The sequence below is a fragment of the Lycium ferocissimum genome, chromosome 6, assembly GCF_029784015.1.
Source record: "Lycium ferocissimum isolate CSIRO_LF1 chromosome 6, AGI_CSIRO_Lferr_CH_V1, whole genome shotgun sequence".
Classification (NCBI taxonomy): Eukaryota; Viridiplantae; Streptophyta; class Magnoliopsida; order Solanales; family Solanaceae; genus Lycium; species Lycium ferocissimum.
The window spans coordinates 2,351,416-2,366,021 of NC_081347.1; positions in this window are offsets into that span (position 1 = coordinate 2,351,416).

Below are 14,606 nucleotides of genomic sequence, written 5' to 3' on the forward strand. Positions count from 1 at the left end.
ATTCAAGGTCAGTTGGAAGGCTAAGTTTCCATTTAGTCCAAAGGTTCGTTCTTTACAACATTTAATTGGGGTTTTGTTAATTTAGGGTTTTTAAGGTTTGCGAGTTTGATGAATCGAAAATAGAATTTTCAAAATTTTCGATTACTTAGTTTATTGTTATTTATCTTTGTTTGCGGTTAGTTATGAGTGGGTTTACATTCATAACTCTTAGATTGTATCATGGTGGGGACTTAGTGTTTGGAGATGATGATGAACCAAAATATGTTGGTGGGGTAATGAGTGAATATGTTAATGTTGATGTGGATACACTTTCCTATTTTGAGTTGAAGGACTATATTAAAGAACTAGGGTACAACTCGGGTTGCAAATATAGTATTCGGCCACCTAACGGTGGCATTTTAGAAGATATTGACAATGATAAGGTTCTTTCTAGTGTTGCTAGACTTTTGCAAAGTGGGCAGATTTTGGATGTATATGTGCACATGCACGAGGGGGGAATCTAATGCAACTTTTAATAAAGGGGTAGGGGCCATTGAAAGAAGTGGTAGTCAAAATATTGAAGTTGGTGAGGATACTTTTAATGCTGCAACTTCATCTACAAATACTATCCCAAACACTATTCCTCCATTAGAAGTAGTATATCCAAATACTCAAGATCTACTAGATCCAGCAACTAATCCATCAGATTCTGAAATTAGTGATTTTTCAGTAAAGGGATCTGATGAATCAACTGATGATAGTCCAATTTCTGAAAATGGTGACATACTTGGAGATGATGATTACTTCAGTGATGTACATGAGGAGTACATAGAGCTTAGGACTGAGAAAAGAGAAGCACTGAGGAGGAAAAGAAGGGAGAGAATTCCTGCAGATACTGAAGAAGTGCCATGTGGTGTAGCTGGACCAGATTTGGGGTTTGATGAGACTAAAACAAGAAAAAAAAGTTTACAAGGGAGGCTAGCGGGTGATGAACCATATTACCCAAGTTCTAATGATTCTAGCTTAGGATCTGATGATGATGAATGGTGTTTTGAAGAAGTGGAAAAGAGGAAGCTAAAACTTTCAAAATCTAGATACAAAGCTGTCGCAAAGGGTGTGAGATTTGATAAAACTTGTAAGAAAATAGTGTGGCGATTAGGTATGATTTTTGGGAGTGTGAATGAGTTTAGAGATGCGATTACTAAGTATGCGATTCGAGGAGAAGAGTGCGAGTTGAAAAGTATGTTAATGAGCCAACTAGAGTAAGAGTGAGGTGTTGTAAGAAGAATTGCAAATGGCTTTTGTATGCAAGCCTTGATAATGAAACTAATAACTTTGTCATCAGGACTTATATTCCAGTACACAAGTGTGAGAAGTCCACCAGAAATTACTTGTGCAATTCTAAGTTTCTGGCTGCTGCCTTTAGAAAAAGAATAGTTGAACAACCAAACATAAGAGTGTTTAAGCTACAAAAAGGAGAGGTACTTGATGACATATTCTCACTTTATTGAACCTGTAAATAATTTGCCAATGTGGCTTGAGTCAACACATCCTACTGTTGCACCAGCAGCGATCAAGCAAATGCCAGGCAGGCCCAAAAAGAAGAGAACGAAAGAGGCAACTGAAACCAAGAAGTGTGGTAAATTGCCTAAAACTGGTATGACAATGACATGTAGTCTCTGTCATGTTAAGGGTCACAACAGAAGAGGGTGCCCTTTGAAAATGAGTGATGGAATAAATGTTCAACCTAGCACTGGTTCATCAACAAGCACTGCACATGATCAACCTAACACTGCTTCAAATCCATCAGGTTCATCAAGAGGGATAGGCAGACCAAAGGTAATTTTCTACTTTGTTAATTTTTGTGTGTCATTTAATATCATTAACATAAGTTATGTTTTTTGAATCTTAGAAATCAGCAACTGAAGCTGAGCCTGCTGCAAAGAGAGGGATAGGCAGACCAAAGGTAATTTTCTACTTTTGTTAATTTTTGTGTGTCATTTAATATCATTGACATAAGTTATGTTTTTTGAATCTTAGAAATCTGCAACTGAAGCTGAGCCTGCTGCAAAGAGAGGGATAGGTAGACCAAAGGTAATTTTCTACTTTGTTAATTTTTGTGTGTCATTTAATATCATTGACATAAGTTATGTTTTTTGAATCTTAGAAATCTGCAACTGAAGCTGAAGTTATCATTGACATAAGTTATGCTCCTAACACAACACCAAGCGTGGCACCTCAAATGCCTTCAAGAGCTGCTGGTTGTTCAAACAGAACTAGAGGTGCTAGAGGAAGGGGAAGGGGTGTAGGAAGGGATGTTAATCATCCCATTGAAAGTTGGTTTACATGTTCTCAAACATCTGCTGCTCCTAACACAACACCAAGTGTGGCATCATCTGATGCACCTAGTTCAGCTACTGCAAATAGAGGAAAGAAAAAAGTTGTGGCAACAACCCCATATAAAAGGCCAAGGGTGATGGGAATGGGTGTGTTTCAAGGGCGAGAATGGGTTCACAACTTTTAATGTAAGTACTGATACATTACATTATATATACTGTTCTCTTATAATAAATTCAACTTATTAAATCTTCTTTTGTAGCCCTCGGACTACCAAGTCAGAGAATTGTATCTACTGGACCAAGAAAGATAATAAGATCTGCTGATGTAACTGGTGATATTGGTTTCAAACCAACAAGTGGACTGAAATGGAAAGGAACTAAATCAATCACAACTAGAAGGCTTCAAGAGATTAGAGATCAAGCGAGGGCTAATGGTTCAAACAATGCAAGTCAAAGTACCACTCCTTCATTGCCAAGAGACCCGTGGAAGCTATAATGTTGATATCAAATGTTGATTTTGTTAATTTAGAAGTACTGTATTTTGTTAATGTCAAAGCTACTTAAGACTTTAAGCAATTGTTTTATTCATGTTGGTAAAAGGTATTCAGATGTACCATTTTTTATATTTTTGAAACTATATTTTCTTGTAAGAAATGGTACTGAATTCTAGTATTTATATGCAATGTTGAATTCCTGTTTTCAGCAATTTTATGTGGTCTTGAATGTGAGTTCTATGTATTGGATGTTTGATGATTGAAGTTGATGTTTAAGTGCTGCTTTTGTTCAGATTTTGACAGACCAGATTTTGACTCAAAAGTTGATGTTAAAACTGGTGCAGTTTTGGCTCAAAAACTGGTGCAGTTTTGGTTCAAAACTGGCGCAGTTTTTTGGGGTGTCAAAAGCTGATGCGCTTTGGCTCAAAAAATGGTGCGGTTTTGGGGGTCAAAATCTGATGCGCTTTTGGCTCAAAACTGGTGCAGTTTTGGCTCAAAATCTGGTGCATTATGACTCAAAATCTGGTCCATTTTGAAACAAAATTTGGTCCATTTTGAAACAAAAACTGGTGCAGTTTTGGCTCAAAATCTGGTGCATTATGACTCAAAATCTGGTCCATTTTGAAACAAAATCTGGTACATTTTGAAACAAAAACTGTTGCAGTTTTTGGGCAGAATCTGGTGCTTGTTTGACTCAACATCTGGTGTAAAATACTTGCAAAGCAGAGTTTAAATTTCGCTATGCCCCCTTCGGCAGACTTTTAGTTATGTTTAACTAAAAGTATGCCGGAGGGGGCATACTTTTTCTTAAAGTATATATATATCTATATATATATATTTTTAACTTTTCAAGGTAAACTTTTAGTAATGCCTTAACTAAAAGTGTGCCTCATAAAACATAATCAAAAGTATGCCCCATAAGGCGTAAGTTTTCCTTAAGGCATAATTAAAAGTTTGCCTTATAAGACAAAGTTTAAATTTTGCTATGCCCTTCCAAAGGATTTTTAGTTATGTTTAACTAAAAGTCTTAAGGTACGTTTTTAGTTATGTTTAACTAAAAGTCACGGAGAAGGGCAGACTTTTCCTGAAACATATATATATATATATATTTTTTTTTTTAACTTTTCAAGGTAAACTTTTAGTAATGCCTTAACTAAAAGTGTGCCTTATAAAACATAACCAAAAGTATGCCCCATAAGGCGTAAGTTTTCCTTAAGGCATAATTAAAAGTTTGCCTTATAAGACAAAGTTTAAATTTTGCTATGCCTCCTATAGACTTTTAGTTATGTTTAACTAAAAGTATGCCGGAGAGAGCGAATTTTAGTTATGTTTAACTAAAACGCCGAAGATATATATATATATATATATATATATATATTTTTTTTTTTTAACTTTTTCAGGTAAACTTTTAGTAATGCCTTAACTAAAAGTGTGCCTCATAAAACATAACCAAAAGTATGGCCCATAAGGCGTAAGTTTTCCTTAAAGCATAACTAAAAGTTTGCCTTATAAGACAAAGTTTAAATTTTTGCTATGCCCCCCTCTTTTAGTTATGTTTAACTAAAAGTATGCGTACTATATATATATATATATATATATTTTTTTTTTTAACTTTTCAGTAAACTCTTAGTAATGCCTTAACTAAAAGTGTGCCTCATAAAACATAACCAAAAGTATGCCCCATAAGGCGTAAGTTTTCCTAGTAACTAAAAGTTTGCCTTATAAGATAAAGTTTAAATTTTGCTATCCTCCTCCGGGCGACTTTTATATTTAACTAAAAGTCCGCCTTGGAGGGCAGATATATATATATATATATATATATATATTTTTTTAACTTTTCAAGGTAAACTTTTAGTAATGCCTTAACTAAAAGTGTGCCTCATAAAACATAACCAAAAGTATGCCCCATAAGGCGTAAGTTTTCCTTAAGGCATAACTAAAAGTTTGCCTTATAAGACAAAGTTTAAATTTTGCTATGCCCTCCGAAATGACTTTTAGTTATGTTTAACTAAAAGTCTGCGGAGGGGCGGACTTTTCATCGAAGCATATATATATATATATATATATATTTTTTTTTAACTTTTTCAAAGGTAAACTTTTAGTAATGCCTTTACTAAAGTGTGCCTCATAAAAACATAACCAAAAAAAAGATATGCCTATAAGGCGTAAGTTTTCCTTAAGGCATAACTAAAAGTTTGCCTTATAAGACAAAGTTTAAATTTTTTTATGCTAAATGAGACTTTTAGTTATGTTTAACTAAAAGTATGCTTGGGAGAAGCATATGTATATATATATATATATATTTATTTTTTTAACTTTTCAAGGTAAACTCTTAGTAATGCCTTAACTAAAAGTGTGCCTCATAAAACATAACTAAAAGTATGCCCCATAAGGCGTAAGTTTTCCTTAACGCATAACTAAAAGTTTGCCTTATAAGATAAAGTTTAAATTTTGCTATGCCCCTCCGGCGACTTTTAGTTATGTTTAACTAAAAGTCCGCGAGAGGGGGCACTTTTCCTCAAGCATATGTATATATATATATATTTTTTTTTTTTAACTTTTTCAAGGTAAACTCTTAGTAATGCCTTAACTAAAAGTGTGCCTCATAAAACATAACCAAAAGTATGCCCCATAAGGCGTAAGTTTTCCTTAACGCATAACTAAAAGTTTGCCTTATAAGATAAAGTTTAAATTTTGCTATCCGGCGACTTTTAGTTATGTTTAACTAAAAGTCTCCGAGGGGGCGTACTTTTCCTTGAAGCATATGTATATATATATATATATTTTTTTTTTAACTTTTCAAGGTAAACTTTTAGTAATGCCTTAACTAAAAGTGTACCTCATAAAACATAACCAAAAGTATGCCCCATAAGGCGTAAGTTTTCCTTAAGGCATAACTAAAAGTTTGCCTTATAAGACAAAGTTTAAATTTTGCTATGCCCCCTCCGGCAGACTTTTAGTTATGTTTAACTAAAAGTCTGCCGGAGGGGGCAGACTTTGCCTTATATATATATTATTATTTTTACTTTCAAGGTAAACTTTTAGTTGCTATATGTGATCTTATTCTGCCATAATTGACTCAATCAATAACAAAAGAAAATTGCCAAAATTGAAAATTGCCAAAATTTACTCAAATAATACCAACAAGAAAAGTAGGATAAACCAAACAAGTCATGCTTCATTATAATACCAAAATGTACTTTACAACAAAACAAATCTAACTTTAGCCTATCCGAGATCATTGAAGTTCCATTACAACAACCAAAATGAGGTTCTATTAGTACTATGGCAACTTCATTTGATTTTTCTTCAATTTGCCCATTTGGATTAAACCACTAAGATACACAACAACATACACAAACCATCAAACACCAAAGGACTGTTCTATTAAACCTACACGAGTTGCTATTCTTTTTTTCATTCATATCATTCTCTTTCAAATTACTCTTCTCTTTTGAATCTCCAAGCTCATCCAAATCATTCGTCTCTCTTTTGAAACTTCAACCTCATTCAAATCACCCATCTCTTTTGAATCTTCAAGCTCAACCAAATTGATGTTGAGATTATCATATTGAAGGGTAAGACTTTCAAGCTCATCCAACTGAATTTCATCCTCTTTTGAATCTTCAAGTTCAAGTGAATTCATGTTGAGATTATCATACTGCATCTTAAAACTTTCAAGTTCAGCCAAATGCAACCTAACACGCTCATAATTTTCTTCTAACTCTTTGATTTTGTTCACCAATCTTGGAATAATAAACTTTGATCTTTCATCAACACTTTGCTTATCTCTCCATTTGAAAAACTTGCGGTGGTGGCACGAAATTTAAAGAATACAATCACTTCAAATTAACACTAACACTAAAATTAATCAACCAAATTAGAACATGAACACAAACCCCATAGTGAGGACAAGACCAAAATCTCCTTCCGGATTGCAAGATCGGACAAGAAGTCCGCATTTTCAAGAAAATGCCATGTTTGCATCGCACTTCGACATTGAGCATCGCATCTTCTTCATCCATACACAACTTATTCAACAAGCTATTCGCCATTCCTAACCCTAACATTTCATACACGAAATTGGGAAGAAATTTCAAACCCTAAACTTGAAATTCGACATGAGAGGGAGAAAAGATTAAGAATTTACACGATAATTAACTTACACGATCGAAAATGGAAAAATTTGCCACCAAAATTAGCTCTTGCAAATGGGTGAAAATTTGTAATGGAGTTGATGAAATTAAGTGTGTTTTGGACGAAGTAGTCTTCAAATGGACTTTGGGAGTGACATGTGGTCGGCCATTATTCGTTAAACCTCTCTTTTTTACTTCTTACGCGCTTAACATATGTGTTCGCACGCACCGGTCCACGTCGGCGTTAAAGGTGCAAAGAATTAAGGAAAAAAATAGTTTAAGGGGTAATAGGACCCAGGAAAGGAAAGGTGTGTCATAGGAAGCTTGGGGTATAGTTTGGGGGGGTAATAGTGCCTTATCCCTCCCATTAAAAAGGAAACTACAAAATTCATGATGATAGCTATGGTATCCACTTCGAAAGTATATCTATCTACACTGGTTGAGTTACTGTACTTTCACTATTAGTTATATTACTTGAATTGTGTGAAGAACTAAATAGAAACCGGTTAAAGGTTTGGACATCCTCCCCTGGTCACTTTTATATGGATCCAGTTAACTTACAAAGTCACTACTTGTATACAATTGTTTTTACAAATGTACAACAACAACAACCATATACCCATTGTAGTCCCATAGTGGGTAGTTATATAAAGAAAATTTTCATTCCATTCCTTTAATATTTTAACTTTCATTTTGATGAAATTATTTACTTCAAATCAAATATGGAGCCAGAATTTGACATTTATAACTTATGTATCCTAATTTTCTGAAGTGATTTAGTTTTAAATAAATAATCTATACATAGTTAATGAACTTTTAAGACAAATATATAATTTAACTTGTGCGACGGATGAGAGGATGGGCTTCTCTCTTAATTAGGGATTAGGGGTTCAAACATGGATATGGCAAAAATCTTTGGAGGAAGCGCTCCCCCCAAATAGGCGCGATACAGTGCAAATTATCTGGATTGATTGAGCTCAAATGCGGATATCGAGCACCAACCAGAAAATCAAAGAACATGAAAAATGAGGTAGGAGGTTCGATAGCTTTTCAAAAGTAGACCTTAAAAACAAAAAACAAAAAAATTGACTTAAATAAATAAGATTAGGACTTAAAAGTAATTCATTAAAAAAATTTAAAAAATTTTGGAAATTATTGTGAGGACTACAAAAGTCTCCAGGTTCGATAACTTTTGAAAAGTAGACCTTAAAAATAAAAAATAAAAAAATTGACTTAAATAAATAAGATTAGGACCTAAAAGTAATTAATTAAAAAGTTTTTAAAAAATTGAAAAATTATTGTGAGGACTACAAAAGTCCCCACATTTGCTCTTATATATAATAGTAATATCTAGCAAAACCAAAAACGAGTTCATTTGTGAAGGATAGAATCCAAATTTTACAATTAGACCTGAAATTTAGGGTAAATACATAAAAAACCCCCAACGTATAGCCAGATTAATTATACACCTATTACCCCCGTCTTAATTTTTCGGCATTTTAGTACCATTTTCGGCGCGTGGCAAAAAATTATGGCAAGTCAAATTGTCGATGATGTGTCGATGACGTGTCGATGACGTGTCGGTGACGTCGACCGAGAAAATGGTACTAAAATACGAAAAATTAAGGGCGGGGGTAATAGGTCGCCGCAAAGGGTTGAGTGGTCATAATTAATCACTTACACGTTTGGGGGGGGGGTTATGTATTAATCCTAAAATTTAAAAAGAAGTAAATTGTGAAAAGGGAAGCAGAGAAGGAACCCTCCAATTTTCAAGTGGGATTTCATGGAGGTTATTACAAGGTAATTTATAAAGAAATATTTTGTAGTCTTCTTCCTCCATCTTGTTAATTTCAATCAATTGGTCAGTAGGGACGTTGGTGTTTGGACTTATCCATCAATAATTCAATCCAACTGTTGAAGAAACGACCCGAATGACTTGTTTATAGTCTTTAATGAGTTATTTTAAATGAAAAACCCATATGGGTTATTCGCTTAGAGCTGCCTAATGTCTCCAGATGTAGGACTCGGGAACAAGTTAGTCGCATATGAGTTTTTTATGTAGTTGGGTTGGGTTTAAATGGAGCGGATTTAAAAATGAAATCAGGTTATTTGGAGGGATTTGGGATTTCCGTTAAGATAGCAGTATACTTAAAAACTTCAATGACGGGAGGAGTATTTTGATCCAAATTTATAACGGGGGATATTTTTAGCCTTTTTTCCAAAGTAGAGGGGCATTTTTGACCCTTTCCCCTTAAGTTTATAGTCTTTAATGAGTTATTTTAAAGTGATAAATGAAATTTGAGTGACTTTTGTGAAAAGTCATAACCTTTAGTTCAGCTACTACGAACTTTTTTCGTAAATTTAATTAAATGATGTTTATCTAACTAATTAAGTTTCATACTCTTTGGTTTTTCACCTGGTGTCTGGTGATCGTCATTAAGCCCGCTATTAATTCAGATATGCGCCCCTTAAGACCCCGCCCATTTAAGGGGGAAGTGTGGCGCAACAATTTTTTTTTTCTTCATATCTAGTACTCTAACCCGAAACTTTAGTTGTCCATAGTATTGGATGTTTGAGAAACTAAATTAATTCATGAACCTATAATTTCAAATCGAACCATATTGGCTAATAAAATGGACTATAGCTAAACAGCTGCTTGTTGGAACCGTTTGAGTTGATCCAATTAAAAATATCCTTGACAATCCCTTGCAAGTGGGGTGAATCTGGTTATGACAAACAGAGCAAGTTGCAGCACCATTTGTAGAAGAGAATTACAAGCTATGGACCCACTTTTGTTTTCATTTTCCATCCGCGCAAAGAAAAATAGGACTGTACTACTGTTTTTGATAGGTCGTTATCTTCAATTTGTCGTGCTTTGTTAGCGATAAAGAGATTGCTCGGGTATAACCTTACTTTTAGACTTTCAAAAAAACAAGGCTCACAATTTGTTGAGCAAAGTTTCATTTCTTATCCGTTTTGTTTAGATTAGTTTTATTAACGGAAAAGGCTCAAATATGTCATCGAACAATCGGAAGTAGTTCATTTATGTCATTCGTCAATAGTTTGGTTCATTTATGTTGCTATTCATATTACAATGTTTTCTTTACGGTTAGTACATAGTTAGACAACTTAACTTAGCCTAAACTGACAACTAAATACTCTAACTTTGAGAATGCATATTTAGACACCTCAACTCGTCTCCAATGTGTTAGTTGAACATTCCAACTTACAAAATGATCATCTCGACACCTCCGAAACTTATGTGTTAAGTCAGTGTCGAGTGTCCACGAGACACAATGGGGACACTACTAGCAACAGAGTTTTTTCCCACCAACATTTAGTGGAAAATTTATGCTATAAAATATGATTTTTCCACCTCATTCCCATCGAACCAGCTCATTGGGGGAAATGTACGGCGAGAAACAGATTTCCGCAGAAACGCTGAGAAACTTCCTAATTTTTCCGTGTGAAAATACTACTATTTAGGTTTTTTCAACAGACGAAAATGGGAAAATAGATATTTTTTAGTAATTGGACGAATTGAGGTGCCTAGATGTACATTCTCAAAGTTGGAGTGTTAAGTTGCTTGTTGAAGCCAAGTTAAATTGTCTATACATGTATTATGCCTCTTCTTTATATTCAAAAGTCTCACATAAATTGAAAATAGAGTAATAAATATGCTAAAAGCCTAAAAGACAGGTAAAATGAGGGAGTATTATGGGAATTGGGGATTTACCCATAGAAATACGGTAATTGTTGTCCAATTAATTAACGAAAAAGGCTCAAATATGCTATTGAACTATCGGAAATGACTCATTTATGCCACTCGTCAATAGTTTGGCTCATTTACGTCTTTATCGTTACCAAAATGGCTCACTCATGCCATTTTTCATTAACACTGGTTTCATAATACCAGATATGATATATGGCCTCCAATTAGAGGTCCACATTGTTTAATTAAACAACCCAATTTTAAATCCCAAATTAATAAGAAAGCCAGCCCCAATTATTGAACAATAGCATGAATGAGCTATTTTGGTAACAGCGATGGCATAACTGAGCCAAACTATTGAGCAATGACATAGATGAGCCATTTATGATAGTTCGATGGCATATTTGAGCCTTTTCCGATTAATTAATGGGAAAAGGGGCAAATATACCCCTCAATTTTGCGATATAGAGCAAATATACACCTTATTAAAAAAGTAGTGTATATATACCCTCGCTGTTACACAAATGGTGCATATTTACTCTTTTGTTAACATACTTCAATTTTTTGAATTAAAAAAATATTGGTCTTACTTTTTAATTTCTTAAAAATTGCCACATGGGTCTAAAAAATAAACAACAACAATAACAACAACATACCTAGTGAAATCCTACAATATCTCGAAAGCTTAAAATTATTGACCTAGACCCTCGGCCAAGAGAAAATACGACGAAAAGATCGATAAAAAGTAGTTCAAAGAAATCTAAAGAAAGCAAATAAAGAAATAAAGAAATCAAAAAATTGTTCAATCATCTTCATGTTAATTTAATATAATCTATTATGATAATATATCCTTCAAAAGGGATCACCATGGACCAATTTAAAGGACAATCCAAAAACTGGATCAATAACAGAATCTATCACAATTCACAAACAATGGACTAACCCCCAGTTGCGGACTTACTAGGTAGGCGCAGGGGCGGATCCAGGTGGAGATCAGGGTGTTCATCCGAACCCCTGTCGTCAGAAAATTCCATTGTATTTGTAAGGTCAAATCTGAAAATTATGGATATAGGGGCTATAATGAACCCCCTTAACGCGTTTGAAAATCTTAGCTCAATGGTTAAGGAGGTTCAAACTTTCCCTCAAGATCAATGGTTCGAATCTCGACACTCCATAATTTGTCATTTTTTTATTTTTTTCTTCTTTGCGTTGGCTTTTCCACACAGCAGAGACGGAGATGGCTCGGTTTTTGGGCTCAAATTTCCCCAACACAATGAAAAGCCTCATTAATTGTGGGCTCAATTTGCAGCTTTACTCTTCTACTTCTTTTTTTGTTGTTTTTCTCTTCTATTCTATTTCTCCTTGTTCTTTTTTTTTTCTCTCTCTCTCTCTCTTCTTTTCTTTTTTTTTTTTTTTTTTTTCCCCTTTGATTCAGAATGAGTAGGAGACTGTTATTCTTTTCTCCTTCTTAATTTTCCTTTATTCAAATTTATTAGGCATATTCCTTTTTATTTTTGCCTTTTATTCTTCTTATCTTGATTGCTCATTTTGTTTCTACATAACTCTCTTTCCATGTGGTAACTCAAAGAAACTCTTTAAGAAAACGATGAATTGTTATTAAACTTGAAATTGAGATAGAATTTTTTTTTTTTAAAATAAGGTTAATTATTTTTAATCGAATAAAGAAATTTAAAAATTGTGAAGATCCTTTAATCAAAACTGTTTAATTAAAGTTACTTTCTTTGTTTCATGGTATTTCTTTTTTGTTTTGTCTAATTCTATTCTTGAGAGAGGAAAACTAGAATTATTTTAAAAAAAATAAGGTTAATTATTTTTAATCGAATAAAGAAATTTAAAAATTGTGAAGATCCTTTAATCAAAACTGTTTAATTAAAGTTACTTTCTTTGGTTTCATGGTATTTCTTTCCTGTTTTGTCTAATTCTATTCTTGAGAGAGGAAAACTTAACTAAACTAAACTTCTTTGATTTGTTCGTCATTTGTCTTTCATTTCTTTTTTTTCCTTCAAATGAATAACCTAGTAAACTGAATTAAACGAACTCAAAAATCGGCGATGACATTTAGTTAGCCTATGAATATGTATTATAATATTAGTAATCCAATCCCTACACCTTTTTAAAAAATCTTCGCGATTTTCAAAGTAATATATGATTGAATGACCGCTAATTCATAATAAAAAAATAAAATAAAGTAGAATACTGCAAAGTAAAAGTGAAAAAAACACAAGAAAATTTAAGAAGGCTCGATGGAGCAGGGTGAAAGTAGCAAAATATGCTAAACGGTGCATGATAAGGCAAGTTAAATTTAGCGGAGGCAAGTTAAATTTAGCGGGTTAAGGTTAGTCTTTTCCTTTCCCGCCCCACTTGTAGTTTTCGCGTGTATGCTTTTTTATATTTGAACCCTCTTAAAGAAAATTCCTGGCTCCGCCACTGGGTAGGCGTCTAGACATGCGATTTTATGTAATGAGATGAAATTAATGATTGGACATGCAATTTCATCTCTTGAGATGAAATTTCAAATCATCCAAAAAAGGCATGATTTGGGATTCAAATCATGATTTCAAAATTTTTAAATGTAAAACTTTACTCATAAGTTTATATTTTATAAAAAAAGATCCATAGGTTAGTAAATATTTTTAACAGTTACTCCCCGAACCACTCACCAACCTCATTAACTTCTACCAACCTTTATTTATGTGAAAAAGATTATATTAAAGAGTGGTTACATTACTATTCATGTTAAATCTTCCTTTTTATGGAACTAAAATTTGATCAATTGATGTATTTTTTAGAAAGTCCTTCTAATAGCGTATTAATTTTATTATAAATTATGACTTGCTCAATTGACATGATTGTATAAGAATTGAGAAAATTTTAATAGTTTCATAACTAGGATTTTTTATATATAAATAAAATACAACTTAAGAATCCAAATTGAATATAAAGATAATGTATCGTGATTTATTCGTATGTCAAACGCTACTGGTTTAGTTATATGAGTCTTCTGTATCTTTTCAGCTCAGTTCAACCCATTTTATTCCACTATCATATTATTCGTTTTTAAGGTCAAAATTAGGCTTCCCCAAAAGTAGAGATTCTACAAATCTCACACTTACCATACACGGCCATGAAAGTTCAGCTAATGCAGTGCATTGACTGAGAAGTTCAAAGAGCCATTGAAGCTCAAGTTCCAAATTTCGGATTTCCGCAAGCGGGCTATATGAATGGGTGTTATTTCAAATGATCGGGAATGTCTTAAGGAGTTCATATCTGAAATTTGAGATAATTCGGTGAAGGTTTTGGGTGATTTTGGTGGAGATTTACAATTGGATTAACATGGAGATGATGAACAATTCTTTTTTTTATTTTTTAAAGCGATGTGGCAATTTTTAAATTAAAAAATAAGACAAATAATTTTTTAATTCACAAAATAAAAGTTTGTTAACAAAAGGGTAAATATGCACCATTTTTTAATGCCAAGGGTATATATGCATCATTTTTTTAACGAGGGGTTATATCTGCTTTATATCGCGTTGAGGGTTATATTTATCCCTTTTCCCTTAATTAATTAATTAATTAATGGGTGAGAGAGAATCGGATTATGAGAACATAAGGATATATTAGGAATTCGGAAAATGGCATTTCAAGTTGCACCACTAATTTTGTTTTGTTAACATCTCGTCAGTTCTTCTATTCCAAATTGACTCGTCTATGGACCCACCTCTATTTGTTTTCACTTTCCATCCAAATTACTACTGCTATTGATAGGTCCCTTATCTTTAATCTTAATGAATAAGTGGAGTCAAGTCTGTGTTATTACTGCGATATATTACCTTTCTTTTACTTTGCAGTTTCTATGAGCTGTCCATTGTATACATATTACTGTCGAGTTTGGAGCCACAGAGGGTGGAGAGGTGGGTCTTCTATT